General features: G+C 39.1%; 1 non-coding gene across 1 annotated transcript; it reads right to left on the reverse strand.

Moving 5' to 3' along the window:
- Positions 1–14,145: 14,145 nt before the first annotated feature.
- Positions 14,146–14,230, reverse strand: LOC128564183 (small nucleolar RNA SNORD87). Its single transcript, XR_008374050.1, has one exon. It is a non-coding gene; the product is annotated as a small nucleolar RNA SNORD87 (small nucleolar RNA).
- Between the last annotated feature and the right edge of the window lie 1,883 nt (positions 14,231–16,113).

Raw genomic sequence — 16,113 nt, forward strand, 5'->3', positions numbered from 1 at the left:
TTTTGTCTCAAATAATAATAATAATGATAATAATTTTTTAAAAGTCTTATTAGTTAAGAAAAATATTTTGTAAGTCATCCATGAGGGTTGAAATAAACTTCTTTCAAATTCTCCTGATGTGGATATTTTGACCTCTCAAAATGAATCATGAATATTCTTTTCTTTTGTGAGACAGAGCCTCAAGCTGTCACCCTGAGTAGAGTGCCGTGGCATCACAGCTCATAGCAACCTCCATCCCCTGGGCTGAAGCAATTCTCCTGCCTCTGCCTCCCAAGTAGCTGGGACTACAGGCTCCCACCACAATGCCCAGCTATTTTGTGGTTGCGGCCGCCATTGTTGTTTGGCGGGCCCAGGCTGGATTCGAAACCAACAGCTCAGGTGTAGGTGGCTGGCGCGCTTGAGCCACAGATGCCAAGCCGAATCATGAATATTCTTAATGGCATCTAGGTTTTCAATTTACTTTGCTGGGATCCATCAAAGGAATCATTATCTATGACTTTGTAGGCTTCAAGACTTCAGTGGAGGAAGGAACTACACATTTTGTGGAAATAGCAAGAGAACTAGAATTAAAAGTGGATTCTGAAGATTGGTCAGAATTGCAGCAAGCTCATGATACAACTTGAACAAATTGAGGCCTTGTCTCCTATGGATGAGCAAAGAAAGTGGTTTGCTTTGGAATCTACTCCTGGTGAAGATGCTGTGGACTTTGGGGAAATGACAACAAAAGGATTTGGAATATTATATAAACTTGGTAGATAAAGCAGTGGTAGGGTTTGAGAAAATTGACTACAACTTTGAAAGAAGTTCTACTGTGGGTAAAATGCTATCAAACAGCCTCACATGCTACAGAGAAATCTTTTATGAAAGGAAGGGTCAATCAATGTGGCAAACTTCATCGTTTCATTTTAAGAAATTGCCACAGCCACCCCAACCTTCAGCAGCCATTACTCTGACCTTGGAGTCCTCAACCTCCAGGCCTGTTAGGAATTCATGGCCTGTTAGGAATCAGGCCTCACACAGGAGGTGAGCAGTGGGTGAGTGAAGCTTCATCTGTATTTATATCTGCTCCTCATCCTGAGCTCAGCCTAATGTCAGATCAGCAGTGTCATTAGATTCTTGTAGGAGCATGAACCCTACTATAAACTTAGATCACATTCAAGTGATCTAAGCTGGATTCTCCTTGTGAGACTCTAATGCCTGATGATCTGGGGTAGAGCTGATGTAGTGATGCAAGTGCTGAGGAGTGGCTGCAAATACAGATTATCATTAGCAGAGGGTTTGACTGCACATAAACCCAAGTGCTTGCAGACTCATATCAAAAGCTTATCCGTGAATGGCAGTGACAATTAAGCTGCATCTGGTGGCAGGCTTTATAGTGGCAAGTGAGTTGATGTACTTCAATTATACAGCTGTATCTAGTGGCAGGATTTAAGTCAGAACCTGACCTTCTAGTTGCAGGAAAACAAGCTCAGGGCTCCCATTTTTGGGATTTTGCCTTATGGAATTCTTTCATTATATATTACAATGTAATAGTAATAGAAATAAAGTGCACAATAAATGGAATGCACTTGAATCAACCCAAAACCATTCCTCCACCCAGTATATAGAAAAATTGTTTTCTGTGAAACTAGTCCCTGGTGCCAAAAAGGTTGGGGACCCCTGCTTTGATCAGTCCTCAGCCATCAACATTGAGGCAAAACCCTCCACCAGCAAAAGATTAAGACTTACTGAAGGCTCAGGTGACTGTTAACTTTTTTTTTTAGCATTCTTAATAGATGACAGTGTAGTGTAAATATAACTTTTATGTGCACTGAGAGAACAAAAAATTATGTGACTCACTTTATTGCAATTTTTGCTTTATTGCCATGATCGAGAACCAAAAGTGCAATGTCTCTGAGGTTCTGCCATATTGTATGTCCTAATTATCACTATTTGAATTAAATATCCATAATTTTTTCAGTCAACAAATATTTACTGAATGATAACTAGGTGCTGAGAGCATTAGATATACAATGGTAAAAAACACAATCAGTCTCTAACCGGGTGGAGCTTACAGCCTAGTGAGAGGACAGACAACGGTAAATATACTAATACATATACATATCTAAGGCAAATCAAGACAGATGCTGTGAAGAACATCAATAGGATGTTATGACAAAGAATAGAAAGGTCTTCCTTTCAAGTGGGTTTTGGGAGCCCTCCTAAGGAGGTGATATTTATTTAAGCAGACACCTAAAGGATGATAAGTCAGGGTAGAGGGAAATTCTGTATGTAGATGCTTCCAAGAAACGAAAAGCCAGGGTGTCAAAAAACAAAAACAAAAAACCAGCATAAAAACCGGCTGGAGAGGAAAGTAGGGCCAGATCCTGCAAGTCCTTACAGAGCATGATAGAAAACGGAGATTTTATTCTAAGTATAATGAGAAATCATTGAAAGATTTTAAGTAGAACACTAGTGTTTAAAATTGTATTTTTAGAATAACACATTTGGAGTTGGAGGGTTAAGAGCAGAAAGAGGGAGACTAGTTAGAAAACGGTTATTGTAGACCAGGCAATTGATAATGATAATAGCTAAATAATAAAGTGTATTTGGGTTTTAAAATATTTTTAAATATAAAAGTAAAAGAAGGGCTCAGTGCCCGTAGCACAGCCAAATACACTTTATTACTTAGATATGTACATTTTCTATATTAGTGATTGCAAATTTGGGACCTGCTCTATGATTTTACAACTGTCCGAATGAGAGAGTGCATAATTAGAATTATTATGTGAGGACTTTTTTGCTTATTTGTGATGGTGAACATCACAAAATTATGCATGGACTTTTTTTTGCTCATCAGCTTTTGTTAGTGTTTGTGTATTTAGTGTGTGGCCCAAGACAGCTCTTCTTCTTCCAGTGTGGCCCAGAGAAGTCAAAAGGTTGGTCTCCCTTGGACTCCAGAACTCCAGGACTGCCCTTGAAGATTTCAGTATTTAGAAATGGGAATGAGGAGAACTAATAAGACTGAGAAGCATCAACTAGAATATAGGAAGTGTGGTATTACATAACCAAGAAGGAGAGTGCTTCCAGAAGGGAGCAAAATGGTTGAGGGTTTATTATGCTACTGGGAGATGGATAAGATTTGATCTGGTAACCTACAGGTTTTAGGTAACCATGATTAGAGCTATTGCAGAAATGGAGGTGAAGTTATGGAGACAGCACACATAGACAATTTTGAGATGAGGAAAGAAATGGTGCATTAGGAAGAGAAGGATGAATAGCCGGGTGTTGTGGCGGGCGCCTGTAGTCCCAGCTGCTCGGGAGGCTGAGGCAAGAGAATCGCGTAAGCCCAAGAGTTAGAGGTTGCTGTGAGCTGTCTGACGCCACGGCACTCTACCCGAGGGTGTTACAGTGAGACTCTGTCTGTACAAAAAAAAAAAAAGGAAGAGAAGGATGAGTGGTCCAGGAAGGGATTTTATTTTTATATGAGGATAGATGGCATTAAATCCTATTATGTGCAGTAGAGAGTAAATTGATGATGCTGTAGAAGAGGGGAAGATACAGGAGTAAAGTCCTAAAAAGGTGAGCAGGGATGGTTTTCCGGCACATGTGAAAGTACTGGCCTCTCATAAACTAGTTACTTCCTCATTTTATAGGAGAGAAGAAAGTGGATACAGAACCAGGTAGGTTTGTAGGTTTGGTCATATACCTCAAGGAAGGTATATTCAAATTGTATGACCAGCTGAAAATGAAAGGTCTGAGGAAAGAAGAATGGAATGGAATAGTCATTGTGGGGGCTAGGAAGTGTCCTTGGGAAACACAGCAGGGTCGTCAGGCAGTGGAAGTGATTGTTTGAAGCTATCGATTCTTTTAAAATGAAAAGAAGAAATGCCAGTTGTGTGATTTTGCCTACCAGCCTTAGTACTAGCATATTATGAATGGTTGGGTTCCTGCAGAGTGTTGCAGAGGAGCAAGGTAGTGTGGGGCTTGCAAGGGAAGGACTCTTAAGCTGACAGAGGAAGGGCATGAATGGGAGGAAGCAGATCACAGATCTCTGAGGCGGAAGACCTGGAACAGCAACTGAGCTGGAGCATAGGAGGTAGTTGAGGGGAGTGAGTTTTGGTTTTGAAGTAAGTTTCTGGTGATACCAGTTTCCTGTGATTGTGGGAATGTGTGGCTAAGGTAGAGGGGGAAAGGTAGGACCCAGGGAGGTCAGAAGTTAAATGGGCAGTTCACATGGAAAACACTGAATGTTGGATATTGGGGAAGAAAGGAAAATTGTGCACCAAGTGCTGAGAGCTAGGCGTTGACTATGGAAGGGGGAAAAGGTTGTTAAAGCAAGGTGGCACTGAACATCAAAGGAGAGAAAGGAGGAAGCAGGGCAAAGAATGGTCTGGAAGCAGCAGAGTGTAGGGTAGCAAGGGAGGCATGGCTTGGTACTCTTGGTACTGCCCCATTTACGTACTTATTCAATGAATCAATGAATGAAACGGAGTATAAGAGCTGAACTCCTATACTAAAAGTCAATGTTTTTTAAATTGTAGTAAAATATACATAAAATCAACCTCGTTAATCATTTTTAAGTGTACGATTCAGTGGTGTTAAGTATATTCATGTTGTTTTGAATCTATCACCACCATCCATTTCCAGAAGTTTTTTATCTTCCCAAACTAAAACTTTGTATCCATTAAACCCCAACTCCCCATTTCCACATCTACCTAGCCTCTGGCAACTCTCATTCTGCTGTCTCTAGGAATTTGAGCATTCTTAGGTACCTCATATAAGTGGAATCATGTAATATTTGTCCTTTTGTGACTGGGTTATTTCATGTAACATAATGTTCTCAAGGTTCATCTATATTGTGTGAGTACTATTACTTAATAATAATACATATATACCACATTTTCTCCATATTTTGTTTATTCCTTTATCAGTGAACACTTTGGTTGCTTACACCTTGTAATACTGCTATGAACATGAATGTGCAGATACACATATCCCTTTGAGATTTTGCTTCCAAATCTTTTGAGTATATACCTATAAGTGAAATTACTGGATCATGGAAATTGTTTACTGTTGTGGATGAACAACCAAACTGTTTTCCGTAGTGTGTGTACCATTTTACATTCCCAACATTACATAAGGGTTCCAATTTTTCTACATCCTTGTCAACACTTATTATTTCCTTTTTATTTTTACAATAGCCATTGTATGGGTGTGAGGGTGGTATTGCATTCTGATTTTTGTTGTCAGCTTAAATTCAATCACCTTTATTTTATTTTTATTTCAGGTTAATGTGGCGATACAAACAACTAGGTCATATTTGAATTTGTTAGGCAGAGTCCCTCTCGTACTTGTGTCCTGCACCCAAATGTGCCCATTAATTGGGAGCATCCCAAGCCCCCCTCCTTTCCTCTCCCCCTTCCTTCCTTCTCACTTCCCTCAACTTGAATTGAAATGAGTTTTTTCTCCTCTGTGGGTGTGAATTAGATGGTCTACTGGCTTCATATTAGCATTGAGTACATTGGATATTTGCTTTTGCATTATTGTGATACTTTAGTAGAAAGACTATGTTTCAACTCCATCCAGGTTAATACAAAAGATGTAAAGTCACTATCATTTTATGGCTGAATAGTTTTCCATAGTATACATTATACCTCAGTTTGTTAATCCATTCCTGAGTTGATGGACATTTAGGTCATTTCCACATCTTGGCAATTGCAAATTGAGTTATAAACAATCCAGTGGAAATAGCCTTATAATAAAATGATTTTTTTCTTCTGAGTAGATACCTAGGAATGGGATTGTGGGGTCAAATGAGAAGTCTAATTTGAGTTCTTTGAGGATTCTCCATACTTCTTTCCAAAGAGGCGATATGAGTTTGCAGACTCACCAACAGTGTAAAAGTGTTCCCCTCTCTCCATGCCCACACCAGCATCTGCAACGTTGGGACTTTGTGATGTGGACTATTCTCACTGGGGTTAGGTGATACCTCAGGTTGATTTTCTTTCGCGTTTCTCTGATGATTATGGATGATGGGCATTTTTTCATGCCTTTGTTAACCATTCATCTGTCTTCTTCAGAGAAGGTTCTGCTCATGTTTTTTTCCAGTGAGAGATGGCATTCTTTTTCTGTTGATTCATTTGAGCTCTCTATAGATTCTAGTTATTAAACCTTTGTAAGATTTGTAACATGCAAATCTTTTCCCATTCTGAAGGTTGTCTATTTGATTTGCTTGTTATCTCCTTAGCTGTGCAGAAGCTTTTCAATTTAATTAAGTTCCATTTGTTTATTTTTGTTATCGCCATTGCTATGGAAATCTTCTTGATAAAATCTTTCCCCAGGCCGACGTCCTTAGGAGTTTTCCCCACACTTTCTTCTAGGATTTTTATCATTCCATGTCTTATATTTAAATCTTTTATCCATCTTGAATCAATTTTTTTAAGTGGTGAAGCATGTGGCTCCAGTTTCAGTCTTTTACATGTGGTTATCCAGTTTTCCCAGCATCATTTATTAAGAGGGATTCTTTTCCCCAGTGTATGCTTCTATTTGGTTTAACAAAGATCAAATGGCTATAAGAGACTGGTTTCATCTCTTGGTTTTCTATCCAGTTCCAAATGTCTCTATTTTTGTGCAGTATCATGCTTTTTTGATCACTGTGGACTTGTAATATAGCCTAAAGTCTGGGGGACTGATGCCTCCAACTTTGTTTGTATTACTAAAAATTGCCTTGGCTATATGGTTTCTTTTTCTGCTTCCATATGAAATGAAGAACTATTTTTTCCACTTCTTCAAAGTATGATGTTGGTATTTTAATGGGAATTGCATTCAATCTGTAGATTGCTTTGGGAAGTATAGACATTTTAATAATGTTGATTCTTCCCAGCCAAGAGCATGGTATGTTCTTCCGTTTGTTAATGTCTTCTGCTATTTCTTTTCTTAGGGTTTCATAATTCTCTTTGTAGAGGTCCTTCACCTCTTTTTTTAGGTATATTCTTAGGTATTTAATTTTCCTTGAAGCTTCTGTGAAGGGAATTGGTCCTTGATTAGCTTCTCAGCTTGGCTATTGTTGCCGTAAACCAAGACTACTGATTTGTGACATTGATTTTCTACCCTGACCCGTTACTGTATTTCTTGATCACTTCCAGGAGTCTTGTGGTTGAGTCACTGGGATTGTCTAAGTATGAGATCATATCATTGGCAAAGAGCAAGAGTTTGACCTCCTTTGCCCCCATTTGGGTGCCCTTTATAGTTTTCTCTTACCTGATTGCATTGGCTAGAACTTCCAGCACAATGTTGAATAATAGTCGTGATAGAAGACATCCTTGTCTAGTTCCAGTTCTAAGTGGAAGAGCTTTCAGTTTTGCTCCATTCAGGATGATATTAGTTGTGGGTTTGTCATAGATGGCTCAATCAGTTTAAGAAATGTACGCACTATGCCTATATTCTTAAGAGTTCTTGTTAGAAAAGTATATTGAATTTTATCAAATGCTTTTTCTGTATCTATTGAGAGGATCCTATGGTCTTTGTTTTTGCTTCTATTCAAATGGTGAGTTACATTTATAGATTTGCATATGTTAAATTACCCTTCCTTCCCTGGGATGAAGCCCACATGATCATGATGTATAATTTTTTAATGTGTAGCTGTAATCTATTGACTAGGATTTTATTGAGTATTTTTGAATCTATATAAATTCATGAAATTGGTCTGTAGTGCTCCTTTTTAATTGGATCCTTTCCTGGTTTTGGTATCAGGGTGATGTTTGCTTCATGGAATGTTTTGGGGAAGGACCTTCATTCTAAATCAGCGGTTCTCAACCTGTGGGACCCACAGGAATTATATTAAAGGGCCACAGCTTTAGCAAGGTTAAGAACCACTGTTCTGGGCAGCGCCTGTGGCTCAGTGAGCAGGGCGCCGGCCCCATATACCGAGGGTGGCGGGTTCAAACCCGGCCCGGAAAAACTGCAACAAAAAAATAGCTGGGCATTGTGGTGGGTGCCTGTAGTCCCAGCTACTTGGGAGGCTGAGGCAGGAGAATCGCCTAGGCCCAGGAGTTGGAGGTTGCTGTGAGCTGTGTGACGCCACACCACGGCACTCTACCGAGGGCCATAAAGTGAAACTCTGTCTCTCCAAAAAAAAAAAAAAAGAATCACTGTTCTAAATGTTTTAGAATAGTCTCTGCATTATAGGTGTGAGCTTTTTTTAAAGATTTGATGGAATTCTGGTGTGAAGCCATCTGGCCCAGGGCTTTTTGTTGGAAGATTTGTTTACTGTTTCTTTGATCTCAGTGCTTTTCTCCCCCTCTCTCCCTTCTTTCCTCCCCCCTACTCTCTTCTTTCCTTCATCCCTCCCTCTCTTCCTTCCTTCCTCTCTCCCTCCCTTTCCTCTCTTCCTTCCTGCCTCCCTCCCTCCCTCTCTCTTCTTTCTTTTGAGACAGAGTCTTACTTTGTCACCTTCAGTAGAGTGCTGTGTCATCATAACTTACAGCAACCTCAAACTCTTGGGATCAAGTGATTCTCTTGTCTCAGCCTCTCTAGTAGCTGTGACTACAGGCACCCGCCACAATGCCTGGGTATTTTTTTTTTTTTTTTTAGCAGGTCCCAGCCAGGTTTGAACCCACCAGCCCTGCAGCATGTGGCCAGTGCCCTAATCACTGAGCTATGCGTGCCCAGCCCACATTGTGAAATTTCTGGCATAGTTTCTTGTAGTCAGAGACAATATCTTATATCTCTGTGATATCTGTTATTTCCTCCTTTTCATTTCTGATTGAAGTTATTAGAGATTTTTCTTTTTAGTTTCTAGTTAATCTGGCCAAAGGTTTATTTTATTTTTTCAAAGAACCAACTTTTTGTTTCATTAATTTTCTGAATGATTCTTTTTGTTTTCAATTTTATTTATTTCTAATTTAATTTTGGTTATTTCTGTTCTTCTACTAGGTTTGGGATTAGATTGTTCATCCTTTTCCATTTCCTTAAGATGATTCATTAAGTTATTGATGTGCTCTCTTTCTGCTTTTTGGATATAGACATCTAATATGATAAATTTCCCTCTTAAGACTGCTTTTGCAGTGTCCCACAGGTTTTGGTAACTTGTAGCTTCATTGGTGTTATGTTAACAATTTCCTCCTTTATCTCTTCCTTGACCCAATTGTCATTCACCATAAGGTTGTTTAACTTCCATGCCTCTGTATGGGGCTGAAAAATTTTGTTGAAGTTGAGTTCCACCTTTATTACCTTGTGGTCTTAAAAGATACAAGGTATAATTTCAATTCTTTCATAAAAGGTCTCTTTCATAAATCTGAGCATTTAAGTTAGGTGTATAAATGTTTAGAATTGAAATGTCCTCTTGTTGTATTATACCCTTGACCACAATTAAGTGACCAGCATTGTGATTTTGATTATTTCCTTAATTAGTGATGTAGAACATCTTTTTCATATGCCTATTGGTCATCTGTTTATCCTCTTTGAGAAATGTATGTTTTAATCCTTACCTATTTCCCGCCCCCTCCACTCTAATCCCCTGCATGACCCCCATTTTAAAAATCAGGTTGTTCTCTTACTGACTTGCAGAGTCTTTCATCAGAGATATGATTTGCAACTTTCTATTTCCTGGGTTGCCTTTTCACCAGTGATTGTATCTTTTGATGCAGTTTTTAATTTTGATGTGGTCCAATTTATTTTTTGTTTTGGTGCCTGGTTTTGGTGTGATATTCAAGAAATCACTGTCAAATCCAAAATAATTCAACTTTACTCCTGTGTTTTCTTCTAAGACTTACAGTCTTTTAATGTTTACATTTTAAAGTCTTAGAACTCTTGCATTTAGGTCTATGCTCCATTTTGAGATGATTTTTGCTATGATGTAAGCTAAGGGTCCAACTTCATGTTTTTTCCACGAACAGGTTCCAACTCCTGTTTTTTTCTCCCCATAGAATGATCTTACCACCCTTGTTGAAAATCATTTGATATATGCCAGTTTATTTGAGGGGCTATTCTAGTCCATAAATTTAGATATTTACCTTGCCATGAATGGTTTTAACAACTGAGAAATGTACTGCAATGGGTTTATCCTTGATCATTCATTTATTCTTTTTACCCATATTCCAATACCTTCTTTTTCTACTATTTTCACCTCTAAACATTACTATTCAGCTTCAAAACTAATGCTTTTTACAATTTCCAAGCTTTAAAATGTAGACATCAAAATACTTCTTCTGTTGGTACCAAACTAAAGCCGCTTCCTTAGTTTAAAAGAACAAGTGTCAGATTTACATGATTATCGACATGCTCTATTGAATGAGTCAGAACTTAACTTTTACATTTTCATTATTTTGTTTGATAAGAGTGATTTCACATTTGGCTTTTTTTTTTTTTTTTTTTGGGCCGGGGCTGGGTTTGAACCCACCACCTCCGGCATATGGGACCGGCACCCTTCTCCTTGAGCCACAGGCACCGCCCTCACATTTGGCATTTTAAGTATTCCTCACTTACATTCTGTTTCCTTCTTTAGGAGCCGCTGTATTTTGTGTTGCTCCAAATGCAGTATTTCCATTTGAATTGCATAATGAAGAGTATTTAGAGGAAAGGGATATCTACCTGACTCAGTGCCAACGACAGCTCGAACAGTTTATTGCCACGTATGGACCAGGGACAGGTATCTTCTCTAGTGATGAATAAGTGACTTGAGGAAATCATTTTTTCTTCATTCCTACCTAAGCAGGGGAGAAAGTGTATTTGAGAGTGATTTTTTAAAAATTTAAGTATGGCCTCCTCAAAATTAATTCCTAATGCGATAAATACTAATCCAAACCTCTATAGCCAACAGCAGAATTGTAAAACTTAGAACAGTGTGGACAATTTATAAGTGATAAAGTTGTCAAGGAGAATACTACTTAAAAAACAAATTCTGGTTAGCTCAGAATATCAATGGTGAATAGACAAAAATATAAATAAGCTGAACAAGGTGAAAAATAACTTTTATGTAGTCCACTATATTTGTCACAAGATGGCAATAATGCTTTATCTACAAATAATGTTAAACTATTTTTTTTCCCTTACACTTGTGAACTTGTCAAAACTAGTGAGTAAAGAATATATATAACCTTTTCTATGACTCCTGGTGGTAGATCAAAACTTTAAAAAAAATTACTTAACCTTAAACTTCAAATTTAAGGTCTTTTCATGCTTTTTTTGACATGTCTATGACATAGTTTCACAAGCCCTAAATACAGAATCTGGAAAAGCCTTGGGAATTCCCCATATATTATGCACGTGTCAGGTTAAATGAAAATTTACATGTTATCAAGGAGACTGTAATTTATAAATTGGCTACTTAGCCCTCACTAGTTACAAGAAAGGGTCCATAAGGCAAAGAAATCAATTTGGAAGCCCAGTCTTCATTTTTGTATTTTTAGAGACAGTCTCACTATATTGCCCTCAGTAGAGTGCCACAGTGTCACAGCTCACAGCAACCTCCAACTCCTGGGCTTAGGTGATTCTCTTGCCTCAGCCTCCCGAGTAGCTGGGACTACAGGAGCCCACCACACCTGGCTAATCTGTTGTTGTTGTTGCAGTTTGGCCAGGGTTGGGTTCAAACCCGCCACCCTCGATATATGGGGCTGGTGCCCCACTCACTGAGACACAGGCACCACCCCCAGTCCTCATTTTCGAAGGAAAGTTTTTCTGCTCTGAAAAGGCAGAAACATCATGAGAAAACGTATCTTGTAAAAAATTCTTAAATCTTTAGTTCTCATTCTTCAAAGCCTTATCGAAAGATCACATCCATTCACAGAAAAGCAAAGTATCACCGAACTGTCACTTTATTAACCAAGATGCTATCATGCATCATATCTTTCAAAATTGGCACTTCAGTTTCTTAACCAAACAGCAGGACTACTCACCAACTCTCTGAGATCTAGATCACTATCACTGAACATCTACTAGTGCCAGGGACAATGTTAGAAGGAAAAGCCAGTTTTTAACGTTTACATATTACAATTTTATGCTACCAGTTAGCAAGATGCTTATCTTGTGCTTCTCGTGTACAACTCTTTTACGGTTCTCTATGGGATGAAGGCAGAACACTTCCCTGTCTTTATCTTCACCTAGCGAGAAATCTAGTTTTCAAATTCAATTCTTTTAATCCTAGACAGACCTGCCGGCCCAGTTTCTCCTAACATAACACAATTATTACTTGTACTAAGATTAGGATTACTGTGTTCAAAGATGAAGTCAAACTGAATAAAATAAAAAAAAAAAATTTTAATTAAGATAGGCTCACTGTTGCACTTGGTACACTGTTATGGCCTCATAATTCACAGCAACCTCAAGCTTTTAGGTTCCAATGATCCTCTTGCCTCAGCCTCCCAAGTAGCTGGAACTACAGGCACCCACTACGCCACCTTTATTTTTTGAGACAATCTCACTATGTCGCCCTCAGTAGTGCGCTGTGCTGTCACAGCAACTTCAAACTCTTGGGCTTAAGCAATTCTCCTGCCTCAGCCTCCCACATAGCTGGGAGTATAAGCGACTACCACAACACCCAATTTTTTTTTTTTTTTTTTGCAGTTACCATTGTTGGTTAGCTGGCCCTGGCTGGGTTCAAACCCGCCAGCCTTGGTGCATGTGGCCAGAAATGTCTCACTCTGGGTCAGACTGGTCTCAAACCTGAGAGCTCAGGCAATCCACCCGCCTCACCTCCCAAAATGGTAGGAATACAACAGGGGTGATCCACAGTGCCCGGGCCCTTAAAATTTAAATCTTAAATAAAATCTATAATCACAGAAAGGTGATAGCTTTTACATAAGGGACAATTTGATTGCATTCAAGCATTCAAGAGTCCTACCGGTTTTTCAGGTACAATAGAGAATTACAAAGGGGAAGCCAGATATGACACATGCAGCGATTAGGGCCTCTCCAGAAATTACCAAAAGCTACAAAGGGAAAGTGGGGAGGGAGTACAGGAAATATCTCACCATGCTTTATCTCAATGAGATCACCACCCACAAATGAGCCGATTACATTGTTAAAGTATGCTAAAAACAGGTCTGATTAGTAGTGACTATTAAGAATACAGCTATTTTGGCTCGGCGCCTGTGGCTCAAGCAGTTAAGGCGCCAGCCACGTACGCCTGAGCTGGTGGCTTCCAATCCAGCCCTGGCCCGCCAAACAACGACAGCTGCAACCAAAAAATATCCGGGCGTTGTGGCGGGCGCCTGTAGTCCCAGCTCCTTGGGAGGCGGAGGCAGGAGCCTCTCTTGAGCCCAAGAGTTGGAGGTTACTGTGAGCTGTGTGATGCCATGGCACTCTATCCAGGGTGACAGCTTGAGGCTCTGTCTCAAAAAAAAAAAAGAATACAGCTATTTTAAAAGAAAAGAGACTTTAGTGCCCAGCAATTAAAATAATTACTCACATTTATTTTCTATATCATTTATAATGAAGTTAGTAAAACCAAGTAAAATATTCATTTTCATCATTTGCTTCTGTTCATCTGTTTTCTTGCAGTCTTCGTTCTTTCTTCCATATTGTTGCATGGCACACCTCTAAAAAATCAGAACAGTGAAAATCATTTCATAATCAAAGATAAAGTTAACCACATAACCTCAAACAGTGGCTTTTTGCTGAGGTTTGGTGCCTGTAGCTCAGTACTTAGCGCACCAGCCACATACACCAAGACTGGTAGGTTCAAATCCAGCCCATATTTGCCAAACAACAACTACAACCAAAAAATAGCTGGGTGGTGTGGTGGGCGTCTGTAGTCCCAGCTATTTGGGAGGCTGAGGCAAGAGAATTGAATTGCTGAAGCCCAAGAATTTGAGGTTGCTGTGAGCTGTGGTGCCAGGGCACTCTACCCAGGGAGACAGTTTGAGACTGTCTAAAAAAAAAAAAAAAAAATTCAATGCTGAGAAAAGGAAACCATATCCTGACATGCAAAGGCAACTGCAACAGCTATTGGACCCAATCCCTTGGATTTATCAGACACTTTTAACTGTCAACAGATGTGGTCGCTTTCCTAGTTACAATTACTTACCTGAGGCAACAAAGGAGTATTTCAAAAAACTGCAGCTAAAGGACATCCATCTGCAGCTACCTATGTGCTAAGGAGAAAGAACATTTAGCCTCTTAGTAAAAAATTGTACTACATACCATTAACATAAACCAATATAGTTTACTGGCATCTCAGTCTAAGAATTATTTCTTCAAAGATATCCTCAGCTGGGTAAACGGCAAAAATTTAAGTCATCATTATGCCACCATTATCAATGTCAATAACACATCAAACATTTTGTGTATTGCTTGTTAGTAACAATAGCACCACGATTCCCCAAAAGATGTCATTTAACACTTTTTGTACCTCAATATATGCAGTGGCGGTTCTACTTTTTCATTGCCATTTTCTGTTAAGCTTTTGGAAAACATCTGTCACAATGACCTTCACACACCTTCAAAATTCATAGGATTTGTCAGACCTAAAAATTAAATTTTCACTGTCAATTCCCATTTGTAATTGCATTTGTTTGGCATGTTATATGAAGGAATAGTCTAATAAAAATTTCATTCCTGCCGGGCGCAGTGGCTCATGCCTGTAATCCCAGCACTGTGGGAGGCTGAGGAGGGAGAATCAATTGCTTGAGCTCAGGAGTTAGAGACTTGCCTGAGCGACAGTGAGACCCCGATTCATGAAAAAAAATGGAAAAACCCAGCCGGGTGCTGCCTTGAGCACATGTAATCCCAGCGGCATCCAGAGGCTGAGGCAGAGGGGTGCCTGCAGCCTGAGTCTGAGGCTGTGGTGAGCTACCACGCCCACTGCACTCTGCTCAGGGGCATAGGGTGGGACCCTGTCTCAACAACAACAAAATGTCATTCCTGTAAGGAACCCAACCTACCTTTTGGGACTCCAACCCACTTTTTAATAAAAGTACCAGTATCTCTTGTTCAATACATTTCTAATGGAATAAAAGAACACAATTCCTGTTTCATTACTTCTGATAGTATTAACTGACAAACGCGAAATTTAAAAACATCTGTTAATGACTTGAGTGTTTTAAATCTTTTGATTGGTTAGTACCTAAAAATTACATAAATGATGGAAACATTTTATATCCTTCATCATCACAGTATTGATTTTAAGACACAATGGTCCTAATGAGTAGACAACCATTGCTTTTCTGTCCTAGAGCTTGACTAGAATGCACTAAGTCAGGTTAAATGCTAGATGTACAGAAACTAGTGTGAAGATTTTCACCTGAAAACAGTACAATGGCAAATCTAGTAGTTTTAGAGAAGGGATGCCTTACACTGTCAGCATTACCAGACACATTCCTACAGAATTAAGTTTAAGTTAACTGAATGTACACAAACAGGGCAAAGGAGATGGCCAGGGCCACACAAATGTCACACAGCACCTCAGGAGTATAAATCATTGAGCTAGACAATTATTGATGTGATTTATGAAGACATACAAGTTTGGACCCTGCTAAACTATCATTATTTTCATGTCTTGAAATGCTGAAATATTTCACTTGAGTATGAGGAATAAAATTACTGCTTGTGAATAATTCTAATTTGGAAAATTTCAGTTTAGTATTATGATTCACAGGAACTACAGACAACTACATGCATACTCATTCTTATAATGCCTATGTTTAAAGATACATATGAATAATAAACTATCCATCTCACCTCCCAGCCACAGGATCAAGAAACCGATGGACACAAAACTAGAGATAGGTACTACTAGATGGGGGGCAGGGGAATGGGGGTGGGAGGTAACACAGCATTGGCAATATTACCGCTTTTAAATGGGTCGTTGAGTTCTTTTGTATTTATGTTTCAGACTTTCATGCACTACCTCTATTTTTATCAAACAAACACTTAGCTTGTAAATTTCTAGAAATCCCAGCACTTAGCAACAATTCAAACCATATAGGGCTTAAAATTAAGGAATCCACGGATTATAGAACCATTACATTCATCCTGTTGACAGCTAAGTCTTAAAATTACTTCAAATGAAACAATGTATTTCAAATCGTTAAGAAAAAAAAAAAGCCAGGAATATACCACGTCTCACAGATGCCTTACCATTTTTAAACGTTTTTGAATTGCCAGCATGTTTTCCAGTCTCCCCGCAGTTGACTG

This window comes from Nycticebus coucang, chromosome 13 (genome assembly GCF_027406575.1).
Source record: "Nycticebus coucang isolate mNycCou1 chromosome 13, mNycCou1.pri, whole genome shotgun sequence".
NCBI lineage: Eukaryota > Metazoa > Chordata > Mammalia > Primates > Lorisidae > Nycticebus > Nycticebus coucang.